The sequence below is a fragment of the Vulpes vulpes genome, chromosome 7, assembly GCF_048418805.1.
Source record: "Vulpes vulpes isolate BD-2025 chromosome 7, VulVul3, whole genome shotgun sequence".
NCBI classification, from domain to species: domain Eukaryota; kingdom Metazoa; phylum Chordata; class Mammalia; order Carnivora; family Canidae; genus Vulpes; species Vulpes vulpes.
Window position 1 is genome coordinate 68528790 of NC_132786.1, and position 26840 is coordinate 68555629.

At 42.4% G+C, this 26840-nt stretch overlaps 1 protein-coding gene and 1 pseudogene across 2 annotated transcripts in view; both read right to left on the bottom strand.

Annotated features, from left to right (window-relative positions):
• The window catches only part of EXOC4 (exocyst complex component 4), a 754775-nt gene that overhangs the window by 17787 nt on the left and 710148 nt on the right, over positions 1-26840 (bottom strand). The gene's annotated exons all lie outside the window — the stretch shown is intronic.
• On the bottom strand, positions 5263-11378 carry LOC140599686 (small EDRK-rich factor 1 pseudogene; annotated as a pseudogene).

The window sequence follows — 26840 nt, forward strand, 5'->3', positions numbered from 1 at the left end:
CCAAGGCCCAGAGGTGGCGGGCACACATCTGTTCTGCCCTCCGCCTGCAAGGCCACATGCTACGTGTGCACGCAGGGACAGCAGCCCGACTACTCAGACGAAGTACCTGGGGGTGGGGGTAATGACCAGGAAGGGGATGCACAAGGAGGCTTCTGGGCCGATTCTAACGGTCTGCATTTTTATCTGGGTGACGGTCATATGGTTGTGGCCAGGCTGTACAGTTACGGCTTGTCACTTACTGTCTTCATGTTACATCTCAATAAAAGCATAGTCCCTTCTTCCCCCAGCCAGCTAAAACACATAAAAGAGAAGGAGAGCAGGTGATAAGCCAGGTGTTGGGGGGGGGGGGGTGAGGGTACCTGGGTACGTACTTTTAACTCAGCCTTGCATCCTAACACGATGACCGGTGCTGATTTTATGAACTCTGAAAACATTACGTGAGCTAGAAGAAGCTAGGACCACATGTTATATGATTCTGTTTAAATGGTGTATCCAGATTAGGTAAATCCACCGAGACAGGAAGCAGATGAGTGGCTGCCAGGGCTGGGAGTCAGGAAACGAGGAGAGCGAGGAGTGCTGCTAATGGATACACGGCTTCCTTTTGGGGTGATGAAAATACTCTCAAATCATCTAGTGATGACGGCTGCACAACCCTAGACTCCACAGAAAAAAACCCATGAACCGCACACTTTAAAAGGGTTAATGTTTATGGCATGTAAATTACATCTCCAGCTGCTATAAAAATGCTAATTTTATGAACTGCAACCGGGGCTTCTTTAACTATACAGACAGACGATGTACACCCACAGCCAGTGGTGTTGTGTTGTGAGGATCGACCCATTAATCAAGACATTTGCTGCAGTTCAATGTTCGCCCAGGACATTTGCAGAAAAGATTCTGTCAGCTGACAGATACAGAAACATTTTCACCAGCTCCCATTTCCACCAAGCTCCCCTGAAATGTACTGAAGCCATTTTCTCAGGGCTTCGTAATTTTTGCTGTGACCCCCCCCCAAACAACATCTTCACACTGAATATCTTTGAACTCCCTCTATTCGTGCATGCCAGTCTCAAGAAAAATTTATGACAACTAATAATGAATAACGACTCCTAGAAAAATAGGTTAGAACTGGGAACAATTTTATGCACATGATTATGGACATAAGAGAACTATAACTGAGCTGAAGGTTCACAATTGATTATATTAATGCTTTATTAAGGGGAACAATTATTATTTACTTATTTAATGCTATGGGCCAGATGCTTTCTCAGTCTACTGGATTTCATCCTCACGGCCAGAGCTCACAAAGGCCTAAGGTCACCTGGCTGGTTCACAATAGCCTGACTGAATTCCGCCTGCATGATAATACACGACCTTGGCTTACCTCCCCCAGATCATTCCAGAAAACTCTGAGATGGGACATGAAGTAACAGTTTACACCCAGGAGCAAGACTGGGGAGACAGAAATGTTCATTCATAATGAAAGCCCCACTGAGGTCACATTTGTGACAGCCCTGTGTAAACTGTAAAGTGCTACATGAATACCTGTATGTGGCAAAACATATTATTTAGTATTTTTGCTTGGATATTGGATGGGGAAAAGCTTGAAGCTGAGGTGCAGACAACTCCTCACTGTGTGACTGCTGTACTGACTTATGCTTAGTTAAAGCAGAATAGGAGACTTCTTGCCATCATCTGCTCTACACGGCTGCCCTTCAGGTCTGTATTCATGGTAATGAGTGACTTTTCAAGGTTGAGTTGAGGCTGCAGGAGAGAGGAAGGTGCAGGGCAGGATGGCCTGTGATCCCAGCGGGTACAGGTTTTGCAAGAAAAAAATATGCTGATCCTCAAAAGGGGGAAGTGGCAAGTTATTCAAAAGACAGCAAAAATAGTGCGGAAACCTGAACCCAGTGTTCCACAAATACTGATGGGGGCTGCAGGAAAGAGTGAAGGGCTGTATTCTACCCCTTTCACATCTGCTACCTTCAGAATCAGTGTCTCCTAACTCCAGTGCTTTCAAAAATGGAATGAACTTCCACATGTGGCTCTGTCAGCAAGCAGGATGAGGCCAATGGGTTCTTCTCCCGTGGCCCCTGGAAAATGCTGCTCTGCGTGATACCAGGATCAGCAGAGGAAACTCAAAGAGAGAAAGATGGCCCAGGGGATCACCTGGGGTTACCCATGAGTCAGGAGAGTTCTGAGCAAGCCCACTCTGCCCAGACCTCAAGTTGCTGATCTAGTCAGTAGACCATGCTCCAGCACTATGAGGCCAGTGCTGCTCAGCAAGGTTATCCCAAATACCCTGCCTCAAATTAGCATTACTGCATCAACTGCAGACACTAAGCAGGAAAAAAGAATGGGGAAGAAACCAGTAAGCCTTGGGTCTGTCCCTTCTACAGTGAGACTGTTTGGGCCAGTTTCCTGCCTCCTCTCTCACTTCCTTCTCAACAGTCTGAATTTGGGGGCCTAAAGCACCTGGGTGGCTCAGTGGTTGAGCATCTGCCTTCATCTCAGGGCATGACCCCAGGGGTCCTGGGATCGAGTCCTGCATCAGCACCCCCCCCCACCCGTGGGGGAGCCAGCTTCTCCCTCTGCTTATGTCTCTGCCACTCTCTGTGTGTCTCTCATAAACAAATAAAATCTTTTAAAAAATAAAAAAGTAAATTTGGGGGCCCAGGGAAGAATACACCTGCGCCCCCAAACTTCCTACCTGTTATAGTTCAAAACCCAAGGATGGGACAGAATGAGGCCATGCTGGGAGATGTTACCTGCTACTTACAGGCCACAATGGAACTGCTATGCCTGGAGGACCCTGATGTACCCAACCAGGCAGGTGGTGGTGTCCCTCCCAATGCAGGCTTATACTTCTGCTTTACTGGGGAGCATTTCTAGTGTTTTTGAAGAGAAACATTTCAAGTGAGGTGGTGAAACAAACACTGGTTTGTGACCTAAATGTTTTTTGCAAATGTTTTCTCAGGCTGGGGGTGTGCATGTTTACAAACCATTTGGGCAGCACACCTGAAGTGATGTTTCAGAAATAACTTGCTTGGGGGGGAAATCGCAATGCTATCAAGTGCAGCCAGGATGTCATCAAGAAAATGCCCCGTGTCCCTTTATATTCCATGTGACAGTGTAGACATGTGGTGACATCTCACGTGCATCTATTGCAGTTCTTGCCCTGTCACTCACTAGCTAACCAGTGATCATGACCACAGCCCTTAATTCCACGGTACCTCAGTTTCCACATCTGGAAGCATACATGGGTTAGACCATCTGAACACCATCCCAGCCCACGAAGGAGACTGAAGTGATTATTTCCATTTTCCAAGAAAAGACACTGACGCTTTGGAGAGATGAGCCCCCAGGTCAAATAGCTCATCAGTGGGAGAGCTTCCCATCCACAAAGCCCTAACTTTTCTATCACACCACACAGGCTCGTGACCATTTTTCTGGCTTCCTGGGTGCCTCTGTGCCAAACCACGGTGTACCTGGTCATAGATGGCCCACATTTGTTATTTGTCCTCTCACTTTCATTTCTTCCCCACCATGTATTTGTGTCACTCAGTCTGTGCTGGAGAAAAAAATGCTTTTGACAAGAGCATTGAGCGCCCTGGGAATGCAGTCGATGCAGCTTTATTTCAGCACATATTCAGTTGAAAGTAATAGTGGCTTCATTGTAGTAAAAGAGCTTTATTGTGCTTTGTAATGAAGACACAAAGCACTTAGTTGAAATCACAGTCTTTTAAACTCATCTGCTTTATGCTCTACCATAGAGATGCAGATACAAGGGAATTCAAAGGGAATTCTACAAAACGATTCCCTCAAAGTAGCCATAGCTCTGAGTGGGAACCTCGGCTTTGCCTAGGCACTACCTCTCGGGTCAGTTTCTCATCTTTTCTCTTTTCCTCACCATGTTTACGGCAGGCATTCTCTGATCCTTCTCGATGCTTATTCTACTTGTGAGGACTGACAGACTTCCCCCCCAGAGCTCCATTACACATTACATGATCTCAATCAGGGTTTACAAATCCTGTCCTACCTACCTCTATGCACGCCACACACACACACACACACACACACACACGCGTGCACACCAGCATACAAGGCTGCTGGCTCAGTGGGAGGAAAGGGAAATGAGGATTTTCAAGCCTTTAAATAAAGATTATAACTGTTGTTGGGCTGTACAAAGATACAGAGTAATTAAAAAGCTCTTCAAAGAATGGAGTAAGTACATTAAATCCAGTTAAATAATTTTTCAGAAACACTGCAAGATACACTTCTTGCTGTTTCATTCTCTTACAATGAACTGAAGGAAGAATATCTCATTCTCCAAATGGAACTTTATGGAGTTTCAGTAAGCCCCCTCAGCACTTATCTGAATCTTTAATTAGTTCTATAATATACTGATGATATCAAGCCTAATTAAATTTATATAGATAAGGCGCAATGAAATTCTAACCAAGTGAGCTGGAAAGCATATATTAAATAGTAAATTTAATGGTTCAAGCTGATAACTACAATTTTCTATCAAAAAATTAAATTCAATTTACATGTTGTATTCAAATTGATTTTGAGTGTGCAAATTATTGGAAAAATCTCTTGACTATATCAGTAAAATTGCTAATCCAGTCTGTTTAAATATCAGTTATTAATGTCTGCATTTGCAAATAAGCCACACACATTTGCATTTTTACTGCACATAGTAAAAAATTATCTAAACCTTATGCCATTTTATTAAGAATACTAAGTGATTTTTCTTTTAGCTTCATACATAAATTAAAGAGCCAAAGAAATGACTATTGGGTCTAAAGAAGAGAGAGTCAGCAATTCAATACATAGCAAAGTAGAGATGATACATATATATTTTGCTGACTAAAGCAGTTTTTTTTTTTTTTTTTTTTTTTTTTTTTAAGAAGAAAATAAAAACAAAAGCAGAAACCCAACAAACCCTTGGATTACGGTCTAACTTAATCTGTAATGATTGTTGTGCTGTGAGCCCCTAGCAGGAAGCAGTTGACACATTCAAATGGAGTAGTCAGAAGAATTTCATGAAAGGGCCGTGAACAAAGTGGGGGAGGTTAAGGGAACCACCAAGGAAAGGTAGACGTTGAAGAATTGGTCACAAGAAAAAGCCCTGAGCCCAGTGAGCCCAGTGAGGGGTGAGGTGGGAGGCTGTTGCCAGAACCCAGCGAAATTGTGGGCAGCTTTTTTTTTTTTTTTTCACATGCAGAGTTAGTGTTTTATTATTTGAAGAATGGTTATGAAACATTACACTAAGTCAGGCTGAAAGGTAAAGTCTAAAATAGTTTTGTAAGGATATAACATATGATTGTTCGCTCCACAAAATTTTGACCTTAGAGCCTATGATACACCTAGTTGGCAGTAGCACCCAGGTTTTTCCATAGTCATCATTTTTCTCTTGTCTGCATAGACTTCTTCTCATTAGCTGCCTTCTGCTTTTGTTGCATTATCTCAGAGTCCCTCTGCTTTCTCTGAGAGGTGGTCAAGCTATCTTCTTTTCTTTTTCCCTTGCTAATTTCCTGGGATTTCTTCATGTTTTTCTGGCGGGCGAGTTCTCGCTGGTTTCCTCGGGCCATGCCGACGGCGGCCCCGCCGGGGAGAGAGCTCCGCGCGAGAGCAACCGCCTTTTTTTTTTTTTTTTTTCTTTGGGAACAGCAATTATGATGGGGAAACCCTTCCTTATTTAGAATCAACTGGAATGGAACCATACACAAGTATCTGATGCCATAATCACAGAGAGAGGTGGACATACACACATTTGGTGGTGTTTGCCATCAGTTTTGGGAGAAGGGAAACACATGGTTGTGTTTATCAGAGAGAAAGGTACACACCAGATGATCACACTTCAGCCAAGAAATATGCTTGGGAAGCAATATTAAATATTCACTTGATTAGTCAAAGACAAGGCCCAACTATCTTGCAAGACGATCAATAATAGTGCCATTCTTGGTTTTCAGGGGTGACTGGCTACCATTTAGAATCATCGGCATTAAATATGCATCTTTTTCTTTGCTGACATACAAGAATATTGAAGATGTTATGAATATTATTAATTGAGCTTCAGTGACCTCAGTATTAGCTGCATATTTGTAAAACTTTGTGCATTGATTACTTGGGAACAGCCATTATCTGCTTTCCCTAAAACATACCCTTATCACTCTTGAATTCCACTGGTTAGAAAGCCATCTTTGAAATGAACAAGTATTTTTTAAACATCTATTATATGTCATGTGCTTGCATTATGGAAGATACAAATAATATGGCAATAAGTAAGAGAACAGAAAAATGAGCGTCAAGCAGAGTAGTCGAGCATTCTAGAAAAGGGGTGGTAGGGCGATGCATTTTGGAGAGTGGGAAGTTCAAGTAAGAACAGTCAGAACAAAGGCATGGAGTCACATGTAAGAAGCACTGTGAGATCAGTGGGAATAGAAGTTTCTGGAATAAACAATGAGAAGAAGCTGGCCAGTTCAGAAAGGACAGTTAATTGGATCATTTTTATCCAAGCGTATAGAGTTTGGGCTGGATAATCTACAATAAAGTTGCTCTAAGGATTGAGCAACAAATTAATTTAAGAGAAACAGTATCACAAAGGATGGCTGATACTGGAAAGGTATAAATACCAGCTGAAGGATTGTTGCTTTATTCCAAATGTGGGAGGGCAGTGATGGTGGAAATAGTACAACATCAGAGGAACCTAGAACCTTCTGGAGGAAGGGAGAGTCAACAAGTCTTTGTGTTTAACTGGATACAAGTGGTTGACAAGACTGATGAATGAGGGTGTCAGAAACTTCTGTAACATAAAATCTACAGTTAAGAAACTAAAGTTCAGATTTGGCAGACCTTGAATCTGTTTTATGGAGAACCAAACTCAGGGTGAATGAACCTGTTAGTCTGTTACTAATATTTGAAAACTTGGAGGAAGAGTTGCTTGGACCTGATAAAGATTATAAAAGGGAGTTGGGAGCTAGTGATTATCCAGATTTCCCTCCTGAATGGAGAATGCTCTTAGGTTTAGAAGTGGGAACTTGTTTTATGAGAGAATAAGGTGGACTCTTTCCAAATGTAAACTTTTCTACAAAGTGAAAGCTTGTGTATTATGACATTGTCCTCCCCGTTCCCCCACCCCCACGGCTGTTCCTTCTGTTGGGGAAGCCCGGCCCAACCAGTCTGAAGAGCTGGGGACTGGTGGTCAGTTCTGAATGGGGAACTAGAATGGAGGGCCGCAAAGAGGGAATCACTTAGGCCTGGCAAGATTATTATCATTTCGGCATTAGTGTGATTGCCTATTCTCATCGTTAGCTTTTGTTAATGTACCAAGGGCAAGAGGGCTAATACAGAGGGTCAAAGAAAAGGGACGGGGAACCTCACAGCACCTTTTGCAAATTGAGTAAAACCATGACTGCCTTGCCAGCAAAAAATGAAATCGACATAAACACAGATTTCGCATAAACAATTTTAGGGTTTATGGATCGACCGGACCCCCTGAAGCTCCATTATGCACTCCGTGTTAGAAATACATGGTTTAGACTCTAAATATCACACACCCACACTGCCCCCCCAATATACATATAAATATCTGTGTCTTTGTATGGAGAGACTCATCTTTTCTACATGAACACATACCACACTTACAGGTGTGTGCGTGCACATCTACCTACTAATAAAGCTGCACATAGCTCTCTTTCACCCACTTGTGATTCTGATTAGTCAGGATCTCTCTTCAGATCAGACAGAAAGCAGGAGAGTGGGGCAATTTAAGGTGGGCAGGTCTTTCCACGTTGCAGGCAGGAAATGAAAGAAGTAACCTCCGTATCACCAGAAGTAGGAACTCAGGTTCTGAGATTTACTGGTACAGACACACACACATGCATATCTGTCCACAGGCCCTTTGAGCGCTTTGAGACTGCTGGGGTCAGCAGATGTTCACCTTCATTCCCAGGGCCCTCACCCAGAGCCAGTCAAATCTGAGGAGGGTGCTGGTTCACACTTATAGCCCAGGGAGCTTCCAAGAGCCCCTCATTATTTCTGAAGCTAAGGTACAGAGATTGGAAGCGTCCCATGGTGTGCCTGCCCCACGTGGTCCAGACCTCCCACTACCACCTGAAAAGATGAGGGTAGGGGGCCACGGAGGACAGCCATGGGGCATAAGGTAAGAAACAGGGAAAAAAGTCCAAGAGCGGTGTGAATATACTAAAAGGAAGAGATAGGAAGAACTAAGGAATCAGAAAGAAGTAGAAGAGGATAAAATAACATTTTGCAGGTGATTTCTCAAAAGAGATGAATTTACCCACCCAATTCAGCTCAGCCTTCTAAGACAATCTAGAAGACACATAAGACAAATGAGAGAGGCCAACAACTTCTAAACAGCTGACTACATGCAGTGGCTCTCAAAGAGCATAAATATAAGTATAGATGCCTAGAGTATCGACACAGCAGTTGGGAAAAATATTTTTATTCTGGCAACATGTTATATGCCCTGGAATTAATAAAGGCTTGAGTCTTTTTATGTGTTCCCTCGATCACCTTGGGGGAGTCTCAGGCTGCTCCATCTGGGGCTGCATGTTGAAACCCGAAATCTGATGTGCAAAAGTGCAGCAATGCCCATCCGCCTGGTGCAGGTGCCTCTCAGCTGGATGAGTTCAGACAGGGCCCGGCTGCCAGCTAAGCCCATTCTTACACAATCAACACGCGATTCTTGAGCCTCTTGCCTCCCAGACCTGCCTCAGAAAGATGTGACGTCTATCCCACTGCACGGTCCGCAGAGGGTGAAAGAGGCCGATACTGCACCAGATTTTGTTCCTGTGTTGACTTTTTTAAAAGGAAATAGTAGAAAAACAAGCTACTATATTGGTGCCCTGTGCTTCAGAGTGCTAGGCATTTGGAAAAGATCTCCCTACAGAGGGTTCAGAGTCAGGATGCTAAACAGTGAGATGCTGAGGACGATGATGCTATAACTGGAATACTGGCATGAGAAATATGTGCTTTTTCAAGAACTTCTGGGCCACAGTTGGGGGACTATAATAAGTTGGAAAAAGTCACGGGAAGTCTTTAGTTCGTCGTGTCATGGCATTCCGCTCAATGAACTGTTTGAACCTCAGAGCAACCGCTCTGAGGCCATTCAGAGAAGAAATGCAGGGAGGAAGCTGGCATGACGATGTCTCCACTCGGGACTAAGCCCATGAGGAGGAACGGGGACAACTCATTTCTGAATCGTGCCTAAAACACTCTTGGCAAAGGGTATGAAGCCATGGATGCTGCAGCCATGGGAAGACTTCTATCTCACTGGCTTGGTGAAGGATGGGAAGGGTGCAAAGCCTAACACCGGGCCCTCATCTTGATTGATGGGGGTTGGAACTAATTGAGATGATACATTTGAACTTCTCTGAGTCTGTCTTGCTAAGGAAATTCAATTATTATGACCTTATTAAGGTCATAAGTCAATTATTATTGAATTAAAATCCTATAACGTATTTTATCCATCATCTCATGCTTTTTGATTATCTGAGCCTGATTTCTTCTTATAATTCAAAGTGTTTCAGTGAAGAAATAAAGTGACCGTGGTCTCCTTCTGTGAAGGATCCATTCTACTGAAATCCCCTTCAATGGAGCTCCCTAGGATTCAGCTCAGGGCACTGTGGGGGCGGCTCTGCAGTCTTTGACTGAGAAAACTTGGTCAAAAGCATGGATATCTTCACCCTTTGGTCTTTACCCTTGCTGCTTTTCATCTCTCCTCTTGTTACTATATTCATGCTTCAAATGAGAATCAAATTCTTCTCCCTTGCCTAATTTGACTCACTTTTTCCAAAACACTAGGTGACTATCAAACACATAAAACTCGGGGAACCAAGTGCTACACATCCCTCTTGCATGTTATTATAGGAAGAGTCAGCAATTACCCATCCTCCTTGTATTTATACTATTTGAAGTTTTGGGGGGATCCCGGGGTGGCGCAGCGGTTTGGCGCCTGCCTTTGACCCAGGGCGCGATCCTGGAGACCCGGGATCAAGTCCCACGTCGGGCTCCCGGTGCATGGGGCCTGCTTCTCCCTCTGCCTGTGTCTCTGCCTCTCTCTCTCTCTCTCTCTCTGTGTGACTATCATAAATAAATTTTTTAAAAAATTAAAAAAAAACTATTTGCAGTTTTGTTTAAGCCTTAAAACCACCCTACAGTGTAAGCAAACGACTTCCATTTTCAGAGCTAACTACAGCATTGAAAGGTCTGGAAACTACTCCAGGTTATGCAGCTTCTAGTAAGTGGTAGGGCTGGGATCGAAACCTGGGCTTTGCATTTTGTTTCCACTTTGCCAAGTTGCAAAACATGGAAGTTTTGAGAAGAGGCACAAGATCCTTCTCTCTCTATAGAATCTGTATGCTGTTGTAAAACTATAGATTACCTAAAGGCATGAAGGATCTTTTAGGACCTGTAAAATTTACAAAGCTATTTAATCAAAGAAAAACTTGACTTAGCAGCTCTGAGGATCTTGATTTGATACATAAGTCAGAAAGAAGGGATCTGTATTTCTAGATCTCAGGGGAGGATTACTGAACAAGGCCACCAGACAGTCACGGTGGTCTTTCTCCCTCTGAATTATGTCTGTAATTGAACTACAGAGACAACAACTTTTCCTTGGTGGGTCTACTGCTATGAAATCTTATCAAGTAAGAGAGAGATGAGGTACCAGTTGTCACACCTAAGTCTTAGGTTAATGCTGGAATACAAGTTGCCATTTCCAGGGACCTTCCAACCAAGTGAAGTCAGCTGAAGAGCTGTTAAGGCAGCCGTCCACTTCTATTGCTAATCATTGGTTTAGAGGAGGGTATGTGATATTGTTTGGGCCAAAAAAAAAAAAAAAAAAAACCCATGAGAGGAGGTCTACAGCAATGTTTCCTTGAGACAAAACCAGGGGATCCCTGGGTGGCACAGCGGTTTGGCGCTTGCCTTTGGCCCAGGGCGCGATCCTGGAGACCCGGGATCGAATCCCACATCGGGCTCCCGGTGCATGGAGCCTGCTTCTCCCTCTGCCTGTGTCTCTGCCTCTCTCTCTGTGACTATCATAAATAAATAAAAAAATTAAAAAAAAAAAAAAGAGACAAAACCAAAGCACAAGGAGAGAAACTGTCTTTTCCCGCTGGATGTTTTTGTGATGCTTGTCAGTGTAGGAAGCAGCCTGGGACCACTGAGGGGACTGTGGGGCATGAAGCTAATAGACTTTGAGGAAGGAACAGCAGAGAGCGGGCAAAATAAAATGCATATATACAATGGAGTATTATTCAACCACAAAAAGGAATAAGGTCCCACCATTTGCAATGACATGGATGGAGCTAGAGAGGTTAATGCTAAGTGAAATATGTCAGCCAAAGATGAATACCATATGATTTCACTCACATGTGGAATTTAAGAAACAAAGCAAATGAACAAAGAGAAAAAAAAAGTTGGAGACAAACCAAGAAACAGACTCTTAGCTATAGAGAACAAACTGATGGTTCCCAGAAGGGTGGGGGATAGGGGGATGTGTGACATAGGTGATGGGGACTAAGGAGGGCATTAATCATGATGAGCACTGAGTCATGAAACGCTGCCCTCTATAATTTAAGTAATTAACTACCTAGACCACTATATTGACTTCCACTAATCTCTTGCTTGCCCTCGCTTTTTAAGAGGAAGCCATTAATGACCCCTCCTTTTTTTTTTTTAAATGACCCTTTTGTAAACTTTTCTTACTCCCTCTCTGGTCCACAAGCCACCTTCTATTGGGCCCCTTTTCCTTCCACTGGCTTCCATTTTCTCTCTCAGCTACATTTTAGTTTTGCCTGGGCTGTCCTACAAACACAACTGGGTCCCTCCTGCTTTGCTGCATGACGAATGGTGAAAACAGAGAGCATTTACACCAGTGTCCATACCATGCTGCTCCACGCCAGACCTGGTACTGTGAGGAGCACATTCCCCTCAGTCATAAGCACTGAGCCTCCTCGAGAGCAGGCTTCTGGAAGTCTGCTTTGATTTCGGACCATGAATCTCTTGTAGTTTTCCCTCCCCCTAAAAATTTCAGATTGGTTTTTCTTTTTTTCTTGCATCCTTTAGATTTATCATAGCTTAAGGTTTTATTTTTATTTATTTATTTATTTTTAATTCTTATTCATACTATCCATCTTCTTGAGGCTTTCCCTTCCCAGAGCCCTTTTCCAGAGGGTATTGTATCCTATCACCACAAACTGGACTGGTTCTTCTCCATGCCAGCTTCAGGGCTGCCCTTTCACTGAGTGGGATCAGATGTTTTTTAGACATTATGTTTTCTAATGTTTTGGTTTATTTACTTGTTTTGCTTGAATACATCCTCAGTTCCCCAGGAAGAAGAGCATGAGAAATAAACTTTCTGAATCCTTATAATTCTAAAAATGTCTTCATCTTGCCCTCAGTATGGCTGATACACCCCCTGGACATACGTTTCTAGGTTGAAATCATACTTCCTGGGAGCTGGGAAGCAGGTATCACTTCATTACTTCCTAGTACTAAGTGCTATTGATCACAAGCCTGATGCCACTGACTTGTTTCTCTACCTCTCTCACTGAAGCTAAAAGCTAAAAGAACTTTACTTTGGGCATTCTGATAATTCACAAGGCTGTCTTTAGGTCAGGCTGTTTTTTTCATGCACTGCACTGGGCCCCCAGTAGACTCTTCTACTGTGAAGACATGTGCCCTTAGTTTTAGAAAAGTGTTTCTACCAATTTGGCAGTCCTTTCCCTTGCCTTTCATTTTCTAGTCTCTTTTCCTATGACTCCAATTAGTCGGATGCTAGCCCTTTAAAGACAGGTTGGCTTGTGTTCCTAAAAAGCCTCTCCTCTTGGTGGGAGTGAGTGTGAAGTAGGTAATGCTGAAAGTGCTAACAGGTAAATTTGTTTCTCTTTAGGATTAGCAGGTGGGGTGCCAACTGTCAGGTGGGAAGCCTCTTTCTCTGATGACACTTGAAGTGGGTTTGTTCTGAAGCTGCAACAGCCATACCAGATGCCCCAGCTGTCCCTAAATATTTCTGAAGGTGGCTCTTTGAGGAAAAAAATTCCAGATGCTGGCATTTTGAAAGGCTGAATAAAACAGTGCTGTTATGACATTTTCACATTAATAAAATTGTCATTAACCCCTCTTTTCCGTTTCTCTTGGCATTCCGATTTTTGACTGTTGATTATAAACCTGCAACTTCTCCAAAGCACTCATTGCATATTCTAGCCAGAGGTTTTCCCCACCAGTTTATCCATTAACTGTATCCCATCTTCTTTCCAGCTTCCAGATGTCTGCTGGCTACTTTTGTTCCCCTCCTATTCTTTCTCAGCTATGGATTTATTTCTCTCTGGAAATACAGTTGTGAGGCCTGCCATCGCGAGTCCTATATATTATTTAAACCTCACAAGCTTTGAAAAATATTGGACATGATGCAAAATGTTTTAACGTAACTTTTAACGCATGGCACGGAAATTCGGTGTATGGTCAGGGAGAGCATAGTATTGCTGATTGTGAGCACCTAAGCAGGCACAGGGCAAGAAGCAAGTGGACCAAGCTGTCCATTGTGCTTGGAGAAGTTTCAAATTATCATCAACTCCAGAGACGAGTAAAGAAGAGAGATGCTGTGCTCTAACTTGTGGACCCTTAAAGATATAGGGCTCTTGGAGTCCCCAGGTCCAGTCTCATTGAGAGGCCCAGCTGCTTCTACAGGTAGCAAGGTGACTATCACCCTCCCTTCACCAGCAAAGCCACCCAGCTCAGGGCTGGGCTGGTCCCAGCTGGTGTCATCGCTATGAGGGTGGTAATGAGCAGTGGCAGTAAAGGGTGTCAGATGGCTCAGAGCCTGGGGTGGTGAGCAGCTTCTGCACCTTGATGTGGCATGGAGAGGTGCCAATCAGTCCCATTAGCAGCAGGAAGACAGTGGCAGAGGCAACAGCTTGTTTGTGATGGCGATGACAGCAGCAATAGTGACGACAGGCTGGCAGCTGCCACCGATACCAGAGTGGCAGCCACTGGACAATGACAGCAGCTACAACTGCAGGAGAAAATGGTGATAGGCTTAGGGCAACACGCATCTACCACGTTAATATAATATATTGAAAATCACTCAGAATACTGCTTTCTGGGTAATGTGGTTTTAAGAAAAGATGCTCCTTAAAGATGCCTATGACAAGGAGGCCTCCTCTGAGCACCAAGGTCAGAGAACCTTCTAAAGAGACTTTGTCACCATCTCTGTATCACTGATTCTGCATTTCAGCTTGCGAGGGGTTCATTTGTTTCTAAAAGAGCTAGTATTTCTAGAAGGGCTGTACTTTTTGTTGTCATCAGGTGGCAATAACGAGTCATCATTTATAATCCCAGAAGGTGTGGATTACTGGGGAGATCAGACACTTAGAATTTTAAATCATGACTTTGTAACTAAACTCACTGTCTACTTATTAAAACAACAAGCCAAACTGAGAAATTTGGGAGCAAGTGAAAACTCAGAAGAGGAAAAAAAAAATATTTCTTGCAAATACAAAAACAATAGAATTCCTTACATTTCTTTAGCTATTCTTGACTTGATATATCTATAATGGAGTCTTAGATTCTTTCTCTTTCATTAGATGCATCTACTTTAACTTTGGGATTGCTTTTTCTTGAGCAGCCTTCTGCAGCATGGCTCCTTTCCTGTAATAAGAAAGTCTTCCTCCAGCTGGGATGGAAGTGTTTGTCAGATTTCCAACTAGTAATACCCATCGCTAGCCTCCCAAGCGCAATTTTCTCTTTGTCTAGCTGGAAGTTCTGTGGTCCTAATTAGCTCCACAATCAACTCCTAATAATGATTTTTAAAAATCATCAGGAGCACTAAAAGTGTCCCCTTACTTCCAGAGGCAGTGTCTGTCCTCAACCACAGACAGTGATTCCCTTTTGGGGGCAGGAGAAGGAGAAGAGGGAAGGAGGGAGAGAGGGAGAATGAGAGAGGGGATAGAGGGCAGAGAGGGAGAGAGACAAGCTCCCTATCATTCTTTACCACTATTCTCAGTTTTAGGTCTTATTCGGTTTTTAAAAACAGCTTTATTGGGGTATAATTCACATACCATATAATTCACCTACTTCAAGTGTACAATTCAATGGCTTTTATCACCTTACAGATAATGTGCAACCATCACCATAGCCGAATTTAGAACACTTTCATCACCTCAAAAAGAAACCCTGTACCTTTTGGCTACCACGCCCCCCATACCCCCTGCTTGCCACCCAGCCCTGGGCAACTACTAATCTACTTTCTGTTTCTATGGATTTCTCTATTCTGGACTTTTATATGAATGGAATTATATAGTATATGATCTTTTGTGAATGTCTTTTTCCACTGAGCATAATGTTTGCAAGATTCACTCATGCACTGCAATCTTTTTTAGCCAAATAATAATCCACTGTGTGGATATACCACATTTGTTTATCCCTTCATCCAGTGATGGACATATGGATTGCTTCCACCTTTTGGTTATTATCCATAATAATGCTATTTATGTACAGGTTTCTGCGTGGACATGTTTTCATTTCTTTTGGGTATAGAACCAGGAGTGAATCTTATGAGGTTTTAATGTCCTTTCATATATTAATCCTCTCCGTTTTAATTGTTATCCCACTGTATTGTTCTCATTACTGAGCCCACCCTGCTACGTCATGTACAGGCACAAACTGGATCTTCATCTTTGAAGTTCCAGTAATGGTTAGCTGTCAAGTATGTTCAGTAAATGCGATGTATGAATGGATGACCCCTTGCCAGTCTGTCATAACCACTTAGAGCAACCGATTTCTTTAGGAAATGCTTTAGATATTGAAATCGTTTAAATTATATGCTTTTGTGCTTAAATGTGGCTCTACTCATTAAGGAAATCAGTGGTAAGAAGCTCCCAATGGTACATGGTTCCAAAGATGTGTAAGAGCCTAAAAAAAGGCTGTTTTAAAAGGTCCACCAAGGTGCTAATGTGAAATGTAAGCTTAATGGATACAAAGGAAATATCAAGCCACATATTTGGGGTGAGACTGTTATTCCTGACATAAGAAAATATGTTCTTACCATTGGATGATCATGCCTCGGTCTAGACAAGGAACACCCATTGGATGATCATGCCTTGGTCTAGGTAAGGAACACCCATTGGATGATCATGCCTCGGTCTAGACAAGGATCACCCATTGGATGATCATGCTTTGGTCTAGACAAGGAACACCCACTGGATGATCATGCCTTGGTCTAGACAGGTCTTCTGCTTCCTATGATCAAACTAAGAAAACCATCCAAGTAGGCGGCCTGTACTGGGGTTCGGCTTCCTCCTGTTCCCTCCTGATGGCTTAGAAAAACCACTTTGGGGTTTAGGAATCCTCTCATGTCTACTCACTATTTAGTATAGTATTTATATTTATGGCAAGGTAGCTGAGAATATTCTTTCAAGGCAGATGGCAGCTGTCTAAATCTGAATAGATTCCTTTCAGGGAGGAAGTAAGAATCTGTTTTTTTGTGAGTGACCCCAACACTAAACTTTTGCTCTCCTTCAAGCTGGTTACAGGTATACAGATTCTCCCTGTCTACCCAGCACTTTAAGGGTGTTTCTCTAAGTCATCGTCATGAACTTGGGCGCAGGAAAAGAACTCGTATGAACATTTTTCTGTGGGAAAATGTTAATCAGAAGCAGCAGATTAGTACCAGAGTTAGCACTCAACAAGGCAGTGTCAACATTCCGATTCCAATCCTGGGCAATTGCACTGTGTCTACTGGTACGGGAGTCCAGCCACCCACCACATTGGTGCTGCCCTAAGAAATCCCGGTTCTCCTACTAAGGATCTGACTTCCTGCGCCTTTGCAACAGGAGAAGTCTCCCCCTCCAGTCTCTCCCTCTCACATAATCACAGCTCTTATATTTTGTTTTGACTTAGAGTTTAGTAGAATTCAGATAGTAATTGTGTTATCATTTCTACTTTAATTTGCTTAAGAAAAAAAAGATTCAAATTGATGTGGGCAGAGCAGATATTTATAGCTAAGAGAGAACATGGCAATACCAATATCAAAAGCTAATAAAACTAATAGTCTTCCTATATTTACTTAATAAGGTTAGGAGTATGTGCAGATAGTGAACAGAAGGCATAATTATTATCACAGAGTAATTTCTGTTTATAAAGAAGTGTCTAGCAGCAATATTCTTCTAGTCTTGGAGAAAGCAAACATTATGGAGGCCGGGGTTAACAAGACACCCCTAGAGTTGTGAAAGAAACTGGGGGGAGAGGTTTAAACCAGTCAAAGAAGATGATGTTCCTTTTCCTGAGATTGCCTGCCACTGCCCTAGGACAGCACTGTGTGTCGGGGCGGGGGGTGGGGGTGGGGGTGGGGGGTGGTGGTGGTGGGGGAGATGTGAACCCTGTGAAAGACAACATCAGCCTATGGGAGGTACTGAGTCTTGGGGATGGGGAGGGGGAGTCCTGACCAAGGAGACGGAAAATCTGAGTTCTAGTCCTACCAGGATCATTCCTTGGCCAGTGACTCCAATCTCCCTGAGCCAGTTTCCAGCCTGCTGAAGGGGACAAATGACACCATCTTAAAGTCCTAGATAATGAAGACTTTCAAGGTTTCTGCAAAGACTATATGATGTAAGTAATCTGAGAGCCAATGGAAAGACTCCTCTGAATCAAATTTTTAACTCAATTCTGCCTTTTGCTTTCTTTTGCCAGTCTCAAGGAGACTATAGTAAGTTTTTGCTCTTTCTCTCCTCATACTGCCTCCCATCCCCACTCACTGGGTTTCAGGGAGGGCATGAGGAGGGAGCTGGCCTTGTTTTCTTTTCCTCCTCAGTGTGCCAGAGAGAGGTTCAACTAATTCACATTGGTGGAAACCTTCAGCTTCACAGGAGGATCATAAATACAGAAATGCAGATTACTACTATTTCTGATAACTCAGCACCTACTGTTAATCAAAGTGACAGAGGGCAAGTGAATATATATTTTTTTAAGTCTTCTTTTTTGAGATTCCTAACTCTGGGAAATGAACAAGGGGTGGTGAAAAGGGAGGTGGGCGGGGGGTGGGGGTGACTGGGTGACAGGCACTGAAGGGGGCACTGGATGGGATGAGCACTGGGGGTTATGCTATATGTTGGCAAATTGAACACCAATAAAAATTTAAAAAAATAAATAAATGTCTTCTCTTTTAACCCTTTGATAACAGTCACCTTGGAACTTTATTTTTGTAGGAGCCCCTCTAACCCTTGAGATATCCGTTCATCATACTCAGGGTTACAAAACAATTCTTCCTTGGATCCAACTAAATTGGAAACTACAAGCTACATTAGTAACCGAGCTCATGATTTCTTAAAGGTACAGTTTAAGGAGGGCAGCTGCACCCAAAAATTAGACTTTGGGAAGTTCTCTCTCTTTAATTGCTTTTGGTTCTGGACAAAGTGACCTTTTCTGTGTCTGTAATATCCTCCTCCTCCTAAATTTATCTCACCTCTTTCAAAGTACAGCTCAAAACTGCATTTTTTCTCTATTCCAATCCACTCTGAATAGTGTCCTACAGCACTTCCATCTAGCTCTTTCCATAAAATTATTTTTAAGTGTCTATCTCTTTTTGGCACATAATAAACTTGGTACTTCACTGCCTCTGCTACTGATTTATTATATTTTATTCATTCAGCACACTGTTATTGGGTGTAGGTGTTACATTGCGTTTTTGTTTTTCCAGGCTCCATCCCACTTCTTTTGGTAACAGAAGCTTTCCTTTTTTCTGGAACACTTGCTATGAGGTCAGAGTTGGACCCATCAACTCTTCACAACAGGTGAGGATACATGATGTGGACTGTTCAATCAGAACGCCCCTTCTCCCTGGCTATAGCAATTGGCTCAGAGATGGAGAGGGCCATCAGAGTCTCTCCATGAGATTTGCTGTATAAATTTTGGAAAGGAGAAGGTTTCTTTCCCTAAGATTTCCTGCTACAAGTATGATGTTAGCTTGAGGCTACTATTTTTGCCACATGGGGAGATAAGCTATATAATAATAAAGCCAAGCAAGAGCTTGAGAAGAAAGAAAAAAAAGCAAGAGCTTGATTGGAAAAAAAAAAAAGGCTGAGTCCTGTTCATATGGTTTGAATCCTTGGATAAAACTATGTCTCAAATCAGTCATCCCTTGGAATATCCCAGTGTCATGATTCAATAAATTCTCTTTTTTGGCATAAGGTCGTTTGGATTTGGTTTCTGTTCCTTGCAACTGAAATAATCTTGACAAATACCTTGGATGCCTACTGTACCAGGCGCGGAGCATCTAATCTGCAGCCTCAAGTTCAGATATAGTGGTAGCTAAATCCCAAAGATAACCCCTAATGAACCATGCTTCCATTATTCATGCCTTTATGTAGTCCTCTCCTACACTAAATGTGGGCTAGCCCAGTGACTTGCTTTAACTAACAGAATGTGGTAGAAATGATACTGTGCCAGTCCTGTGTCCAAGCCTTTAGAAAGGCCTGGCAGCTTCTACTTGCATGCATTTGGGAGCCCTAAGTCATCATGTACAATATATGACTCTCCTGATGGAGAAACCACATGCAAGAATTGTGTGGAAGGTAGAATCTCTGAGACTAAAGGAAGAGAAAAAGAGAGGAACCTAGCCATCTGAACAACCCAGCTGAGCCGAGGCTTCCAGCTGTCCCCACTGGTCACCTAAGACAAGACATCTTGGATGTTTCAGGTCCAGCTGCCATCATATTATGGCCACGTGAGACACCACCAGACAATCTAGCAGACCCGTACGGGTGAGCCCCAGTCAATCTGCTAAATCAATAGAACTAATGTCATGGTTGTTGTACTGGTACTAAAATTGGGGATGATTCATTAAACAGCAATAGATACTGGAAACATATGCACAGAACTGATAATTACATTTTCACAGCTATGGGAGCCAAGCCTCAAGGCATACAAACCAGGTGATTTTCCTTTCTCCTTAAAATATTAAAATTTCTTGATGGATATTTAGGTATACTAAAGAATTAGCCGAGATAAAGAGATACGACATAACGTTATATAAAAACTTCAATATTGATAAGTAATAATCAAATTAAAGTTGAAATGAAAACTTTAATAGTAATGAGTAATAATGTAAAACCAAGCTTTGTTGAGGACGGAAAGAATTAAAGGCTAAAACTTACTCAATTCACTAGGTTTTACCATGTAGGTATATAATAATCAAGGTTGTAAGTTGCAAAGAAGGACTTATTGAAGGGACACTGGGTAATTCATAGGGGAGCCAGGAGGACAGGAGAATCAGACTGGAGAAGTGAGCAGGAATAAACAAAGGCAGCAGTTGACATCATGGCCAGAATCACCCTAGAATCACTCTGCACAGACAGCCTCATGAAGACACCACCACTGCTGCTAAACACAGAACATGTTTTGCTCGCTGGCTATGCCATGGCCACTCTGTTGTCACTACCCCAGGTAACTGGAAGGTGCCACCGCTGCTGATGCCACCTCCTATGATTCTCCATTACCCCTGAACTCGGAGTCCCTAGCTCCTTGATTAATCTGGAGGAGGTGCATCTGATTGGCCTGCTATAGGCTGGGTCCCCATACAGGAAGTAAGCCCTGACATTGTGTTATTCATACAGGAAGTAAGCCCTGACATTGTGTTATTATGATGGTGGATGGGCTCTGTCTCCCTCCAAGGCCATGTTGTGGGGGAATTCTCTACACACCGAAGGAGATTTGGAAGCTAAGTGGTCAAACAATGACAAATGTCAATCATAAATCACTCCTTTTATTTTTTTTTTTTAATGACTAGGTTTGGGGTGCTTGAGTGTGGCTTAGTCCGTTGGGCATCTGACTCTTGATTTCGGCTTGGGTCGTGAGATTGAGCCCTGAGTTGGGCTCTGTGCCTGCTTGGAATTCTCATGTCTCTCTCTCCCTGTGCTCCTCCCCTCCCACTTTTGCTCTCTCTAGCTAAATAAATAAGTAAAATCTTTAAAATGACTGGGTTTTCTATTCATACAAAAACACCTATCTTTTGCTTTCCCCTGCTTTCTGAATATTTAAAATTCACTAAAAAACCACAGTAGCTTCTTAAACGCTCTTTAAGGACAATTTCATTTCATTAGTCATTGTATTACCACCATATGTAGGTGTTCTGATACTTGGGGAATTAGGGTTTATGCTTGGCAGTGACCGCCCTCTCCCTGTGCTGTCTGGTCCAGCCTTCCTCCCTGACCTGGACACTCTCTAAGACCTCTGTGTACCAGCTCCCAGGGGCCCTACACCCCTTCCTGCTTTGGTTGAGCCTAACAATAACTGTGATCATTCCCAGACAGGCATTAGGTGCTGTGCCAAAATCTTTTCTGATAATCTTTTTGGCCTCCTTTTGTTTATTCCTGCAGACCTACAAAACATCTTTCAATTTCTTGCAGGGAAGATAAAAAATTGTTACCCCTCCTTGAAGCCCTTTTAACAAGGAACACCCCATCATCACCATTTAATAGAGTCTATAAAAATCACTGAGGCTGTGGTATATCTTCTTGAAATACTAATGCATTACATTGTCATGAGCTGTATAGAACAATAGCTAAAATGCAGATAGATCCGGCTTTGAATCATGGTTCTGTCAGTTGCTAGTTGTGTAGAACCTGGGTTACTTAATCTTTCAGACTCAATTTTCCCGTTTGTAGAATGAAAATGCTAATACCTAAGCACACTAGGTTATTATAAGGATTAAAAATAAGATAATGTGTGTACATCACATACATAGAGTACCTTGCACAAAGTATGTGCTCAATACATAGCGGTTATTGGTAATAATGTTAAAAACAGTAGAATAAAAAAAAATTAAAGCTATTTATTGTTACTACCTTGTCTTACCTCTATGTGGAAAACTGAAACACTATGACAGAATTACAGCGGTATAAAAACTCCACTGTGCAGGATGGGAAGAAATTAAGGGGTTATAGTTGTAATCAGAGATTCTGACTTAAATTGCCATCAGTTTTTAAAATAAAGAGTAAACATAATGACATAATGCTAAAACTACACTAAATGCATTAGTGTTGTTTGATGATGGATGGGATCTTCCAGTCTCAGGGGCAAACGTCACGAACACCAATTATCACTGCAGTGAAAAAGCTCAGAAGTCCCCAGTTAGTATGATTTTCCATACAGAAGAATTATCTAATAGACAACCAATTAATAAATGAGATAAATAATAAGACACCCCACTCTTACTGCCCTTCTATTTGATTCTAAATATAAATGACAGATTGAAGAGAGAGATTAATATTGGAAAGGGAAAAACTTACTGTTCTAAGTAAGGGACAGCTTGATCCAGGAGATTAAGCAAGCCTTTGAAGTTAGGATTTATGACAGCTCACTGATCAGGAATGGACAAGACATTAGAACACAAAATCTTAATATTCATATTATAGGAGTTAAAAGGAAATATGAGCATGTATAGTTCACATTTTTAGGGGTGAGCCAGCCTTGGGGCTAACGGCAAGATACCTACCTGTGATAATATATCATGCTGGCTAGCATAGGGTCCTCACTACTCCATCTGCTTGGGTAAGGATCTCTTTTAAGATAGCTGTCAAAGGATATTTCTCTCTTATTCTGCAGGTGAGCTAACAAAGGGGTCAGTGTCATCCAAGCAGATCCATGCAGGTCCTATTGGGAAAAAAAAAAAAAAAAAAGGACCCCAGGAAAGGAGCTGCAGATTTGATTGGAAATTTTTCTTCCTTCCTTTCTTTCTTTTAATTTAAAAAAGGGAAAAGTGCTATTAGAGGCTCTTTGGCTTCGGGGCCCGTAATTTAAACATATGCTATTGGTGAGAAGAAACCTCAGAATGCCTGAGAGCACATTCTTTCCTTCTACACCACAAACAGTAAATATTTAAGGCTCATTAGAGAAACTGGCAAATAGCTAATAGCCAATAGCTACAAAACTTAACTAAGGCAATCAGCTCTCTGGCAGACATATGCTTCCCTTGTTCAAATGTTAGTTATGTGTCATTATCATTTCAATACTTTCATCCCCGGAGAACTAGGAAACCAAGAAAAGAAAAAGGCAAAATTTCTGAAAACTGAAAAATAAAAATGCTCCTATGCTATATAATTAAAGTTAACAAAAGAAACAGACCCACTGCCACGTACATGGAGCAGAGAGAAGCTGAAACTTCAGATGACTGATTTATCACAGCAAGTAATTACTTTCTGTTTTTCACAAACATTTGAAACCTATTATTACTTTCACAGCAGCACACATCAACAGAAGACTGTCACCTAAGGGAGAAATGGGGGAACTGGGCTGTAATTAATTTCTGGCCGAACCTATCCATGAAGACTTTAATGTTGTCAATAAAGTGCTCCAGCCACTAAAAGCCCCCAACTTCTCCCCTCCCTCTTTGGTGGTCCTCAGCGCCCCCAAAATGTTCATCAGAGTCTTTGTGGAAGAGAATGCTGCAAGGAGAAGGAGATGGGGTGCAACTGCCTGTGGCAGAGGGGAGGTCATGGCTCTACTCCTTCCCCTGACCCAGGTATTGAGAGAGAGAGAGAGAAAGATGGGTTGGTCACTCCTGAGCTGGCCTCTCCTACCCCCCCCCCCCCCCCCCCGCCCAATTTGTTCTTGCTCCTCATTAGGCTCCATCTGCAATTGACCAAAATAGGAGGTGGGCAGTTCTTTGGCAGAATTTAAACATGTAGATGCCAGGCAGTGGAAATCATTACGGCAGCAACTGAAGCCTAGATCTTTAAAGGTTAGAACACAAAGATTAAGAGTGCCTCCAGGAAAAAGTGAAATGGCTGATCTGAATAAAACCTTTCCATCAACCAGAAAACCACAGCGCGGCAAAGGAGATGAAGAGCTACAGCAGATGTGACATTTATATTTTTGAGCACCTACATGTTTATTTTTTGAATTACCATTCAGAGCCTTATAGGACCTTTATAGGTCAGGCAAAAGCAGTAGCCAGCTTCTGTCTGTCTTACCCTCCAGGAGGTGTGGTGTGCAAATGCCACAACAGCAAGCTTGACTGGAAGAAACCGGCCTCTGCAACTCATGCCTTCATTCATTCATATACACAAATGTGTTCATTTGTCCGTTCAGTCACCAAATATTAAAAGTGCAGGTACTGTGTATCTCAGAAATCTTTATGGTACCTTTATGGAATTAGATTGAAGTTCATTTGTTACCTTTCAAAAACCTTCCTGTAATAGTCTTATCTGAGAGCTGGTAGTCAAGGTGGCGCTCTGGACCTCTGAGCCCCATCTCTAGCTCTACCTCGTGCAAACTCTGGGTGAGTCATATCTACATTTGATCTTCTACTTGGAGCCTTAGTTTTATCTTTTATTTATTTAGTTATTTATTTTTAAGATTTATTTACTTGATGTACAGAGAGAAAAAGAGAGCGCACAAGCAAGGAGAGCTGCAGGCAGAGGGAGAGGGGGAAGGAGACTCCCCGCCGAGCAGGGAGCCCAGGATCATGACCCAAGCCAAAGGCAGATGCTCAACCGGCTGAGCCACCCAGGTGTTTCCAGAGCCTTATTTTTAGACAAGGAAACTTCAGCTAAGAGAGCTGAAGGGACTTGCCCAAGTTTATACCATAATCATGGACTGAATCTGTTTATTGGCCACTTTCTAGATCAGTCAAGTACTGGTTAGTTCATCCCAAAACTTCCAAGAACACAGCCTGACCCTGCCTCAAAACAGTCCTCATTGTTGTTGTCACAGTCCTCATCGCTGTCATCATCATCATTATGGTGACTGCCCTGAGGGGTAATGTTAATGACTCCACTTAATCCAGAACTGGGCTTTCAGGCAGGTTTTACTTTCACTGCCTAGAGTGGGAGGAAGAAGGATTATGGGGACTAAAGGAGAATAAGGGGCTAAGAGAGAAACAGCCTAATGTGAGTCTCAAAGGACATGAGGGTAGGCCAGTATTTTCTCTAAGAGCGTCCAAGAACCATCTGCATGAGGCTCGTCTGGGCACTTGTTTGTTTTTTTCATTTTTAAAAAAGATTTTATTTATTCATGAGAGACATAGACGGAGAGACAGAGACATAGGCAGAGGGAGAAGCAGGCCCCACGCAGGGAGCCCGACGTGGGATTCCATCCCAGGACCCCAGGATCAAACCCTGAGTCAAAGGCAGATGCCCAACCACTAAGCCACCCAGGTGTCTCCTGGGCACTTGTAAAGTAAGCTTAGATTTTTGCTCCCTACCTGCCCCCCACCCCACCTTCTAGATCTGAATTTTTAGGGATGGAGTCAAAGAATTCCATTTTTTAAAAAAGTCCCATATCAAATTCTTATACCATCTAGCCTTTGAGAACCACTTGGTTACTGTGCTTGGTGTTTTAAGAATACACATGTATGTACCTGGGATCAATGATAGAGTTTACCTGTGATATGATCATGTGCTAGTTCTAATTTATGGTATGGTTCTCAGAGAGTATTCTTTTTCTTTTCTTTTCTTTTCTTTTCTTTTCTTTTCTTTTCTTTTCTTTTCTTTCTTTCTTTCTTTCTTTCTTTTTTTAAGATTTACTTATTTGAGAGAGAGAGAGAGAGAGAGAGAGAGAGACATTGCAAGCACATGCGTGGGGAGAGAGGGAAAGATCTCAAGAGGACTGCCCGCTGAGCATGGAACCTGATGGGATGTGGGGCTCCATCTCACTACCCGGAGATTGTGACCTCAGCTGAAATCAAGAGTCAGATGCTTAACAACCGACTGAGCCCCCCAGGCGCCCCACGAGAGAGTGTTTTTGAATGTCAAATGTTATTGCTCCAGGACAATTGCTTGGAAGAGGTACAGAAGACCAACAATGCAGTGCACTACCGAGTACCAAGTACCGAATGGCTGGGCAAAACCAGCCCTACTTCACACATTCCAGGGCAGGAGGGGTCTGCAGAGGCCTCTACAGTGACACTGCTAATGAAAGCTAATTAAAAGTGCCAGAGATCAGAGCTTGATGGAAATCAAGTGGGAAAGACAACCAGAAAAAATAAAGGAAAAGAAAACATTTGAGAGCTAGGAGCCTAATTGAAAAAGGAAATCATATTTTAATTAAAGCAAACAGAGACCCAATATTTACCAAATGAGAACCCTGATTCCATATGGCTAAGAACATACATGGGCTTTGGTGTTGGACTGACCTAAGTTTGAATCCTAACTCTTATCATTATTATGTAAACTGAGAATTTGCTTAGCCTCTTTAAGCCTTAGTTTTTTCATCTAGAAAATGAGGTCATAATAGTTACATAGAGAGTTTCAGGGAGGATTTAGTTAACCAGCAGAGGTAAAGCACTTCTTATGGTTCATGTCATGTACTGAGTTTAATTATATAATAGTAATAATAATGGGTCTTAAAACAGCACTGCAAGAAAGTAATTTAGGCCTCTGGGTAGTTTACAGTAAAGGTGGTTGTTTTCTAGAAGCTATCCTTGTTTCAGTGAAAATGGTGTGAAGTCTAAAGTCTGTAAGGCTAGGCACATGTTTACTTCTTGGTAACTGTTCCTATATTTAGCTAAGGATGCTCTCTGATAATTATGTGTAAATTCATATGTATCAAACACTTTGAAACGCAAATCATATTCACCAACATCTTAGATTGCTGTTACAGAGCAGCAGAGGGGAAAAAAAAACCCCACCCAGAAACCAAAAACAAAACACAATTACGGTAACTAGTCATAAGAATTGTCTAATGGGAAAGGTGCGGGGGAAGAAGTCTGGCCTTGGTATGGTTTGTATGGGGTCATAGCTTGGCTTTTATAGCTATAGCAAATGTGCCTGTTTCCTACATTTAAGCACCAAAATTAAACAGTATATTTT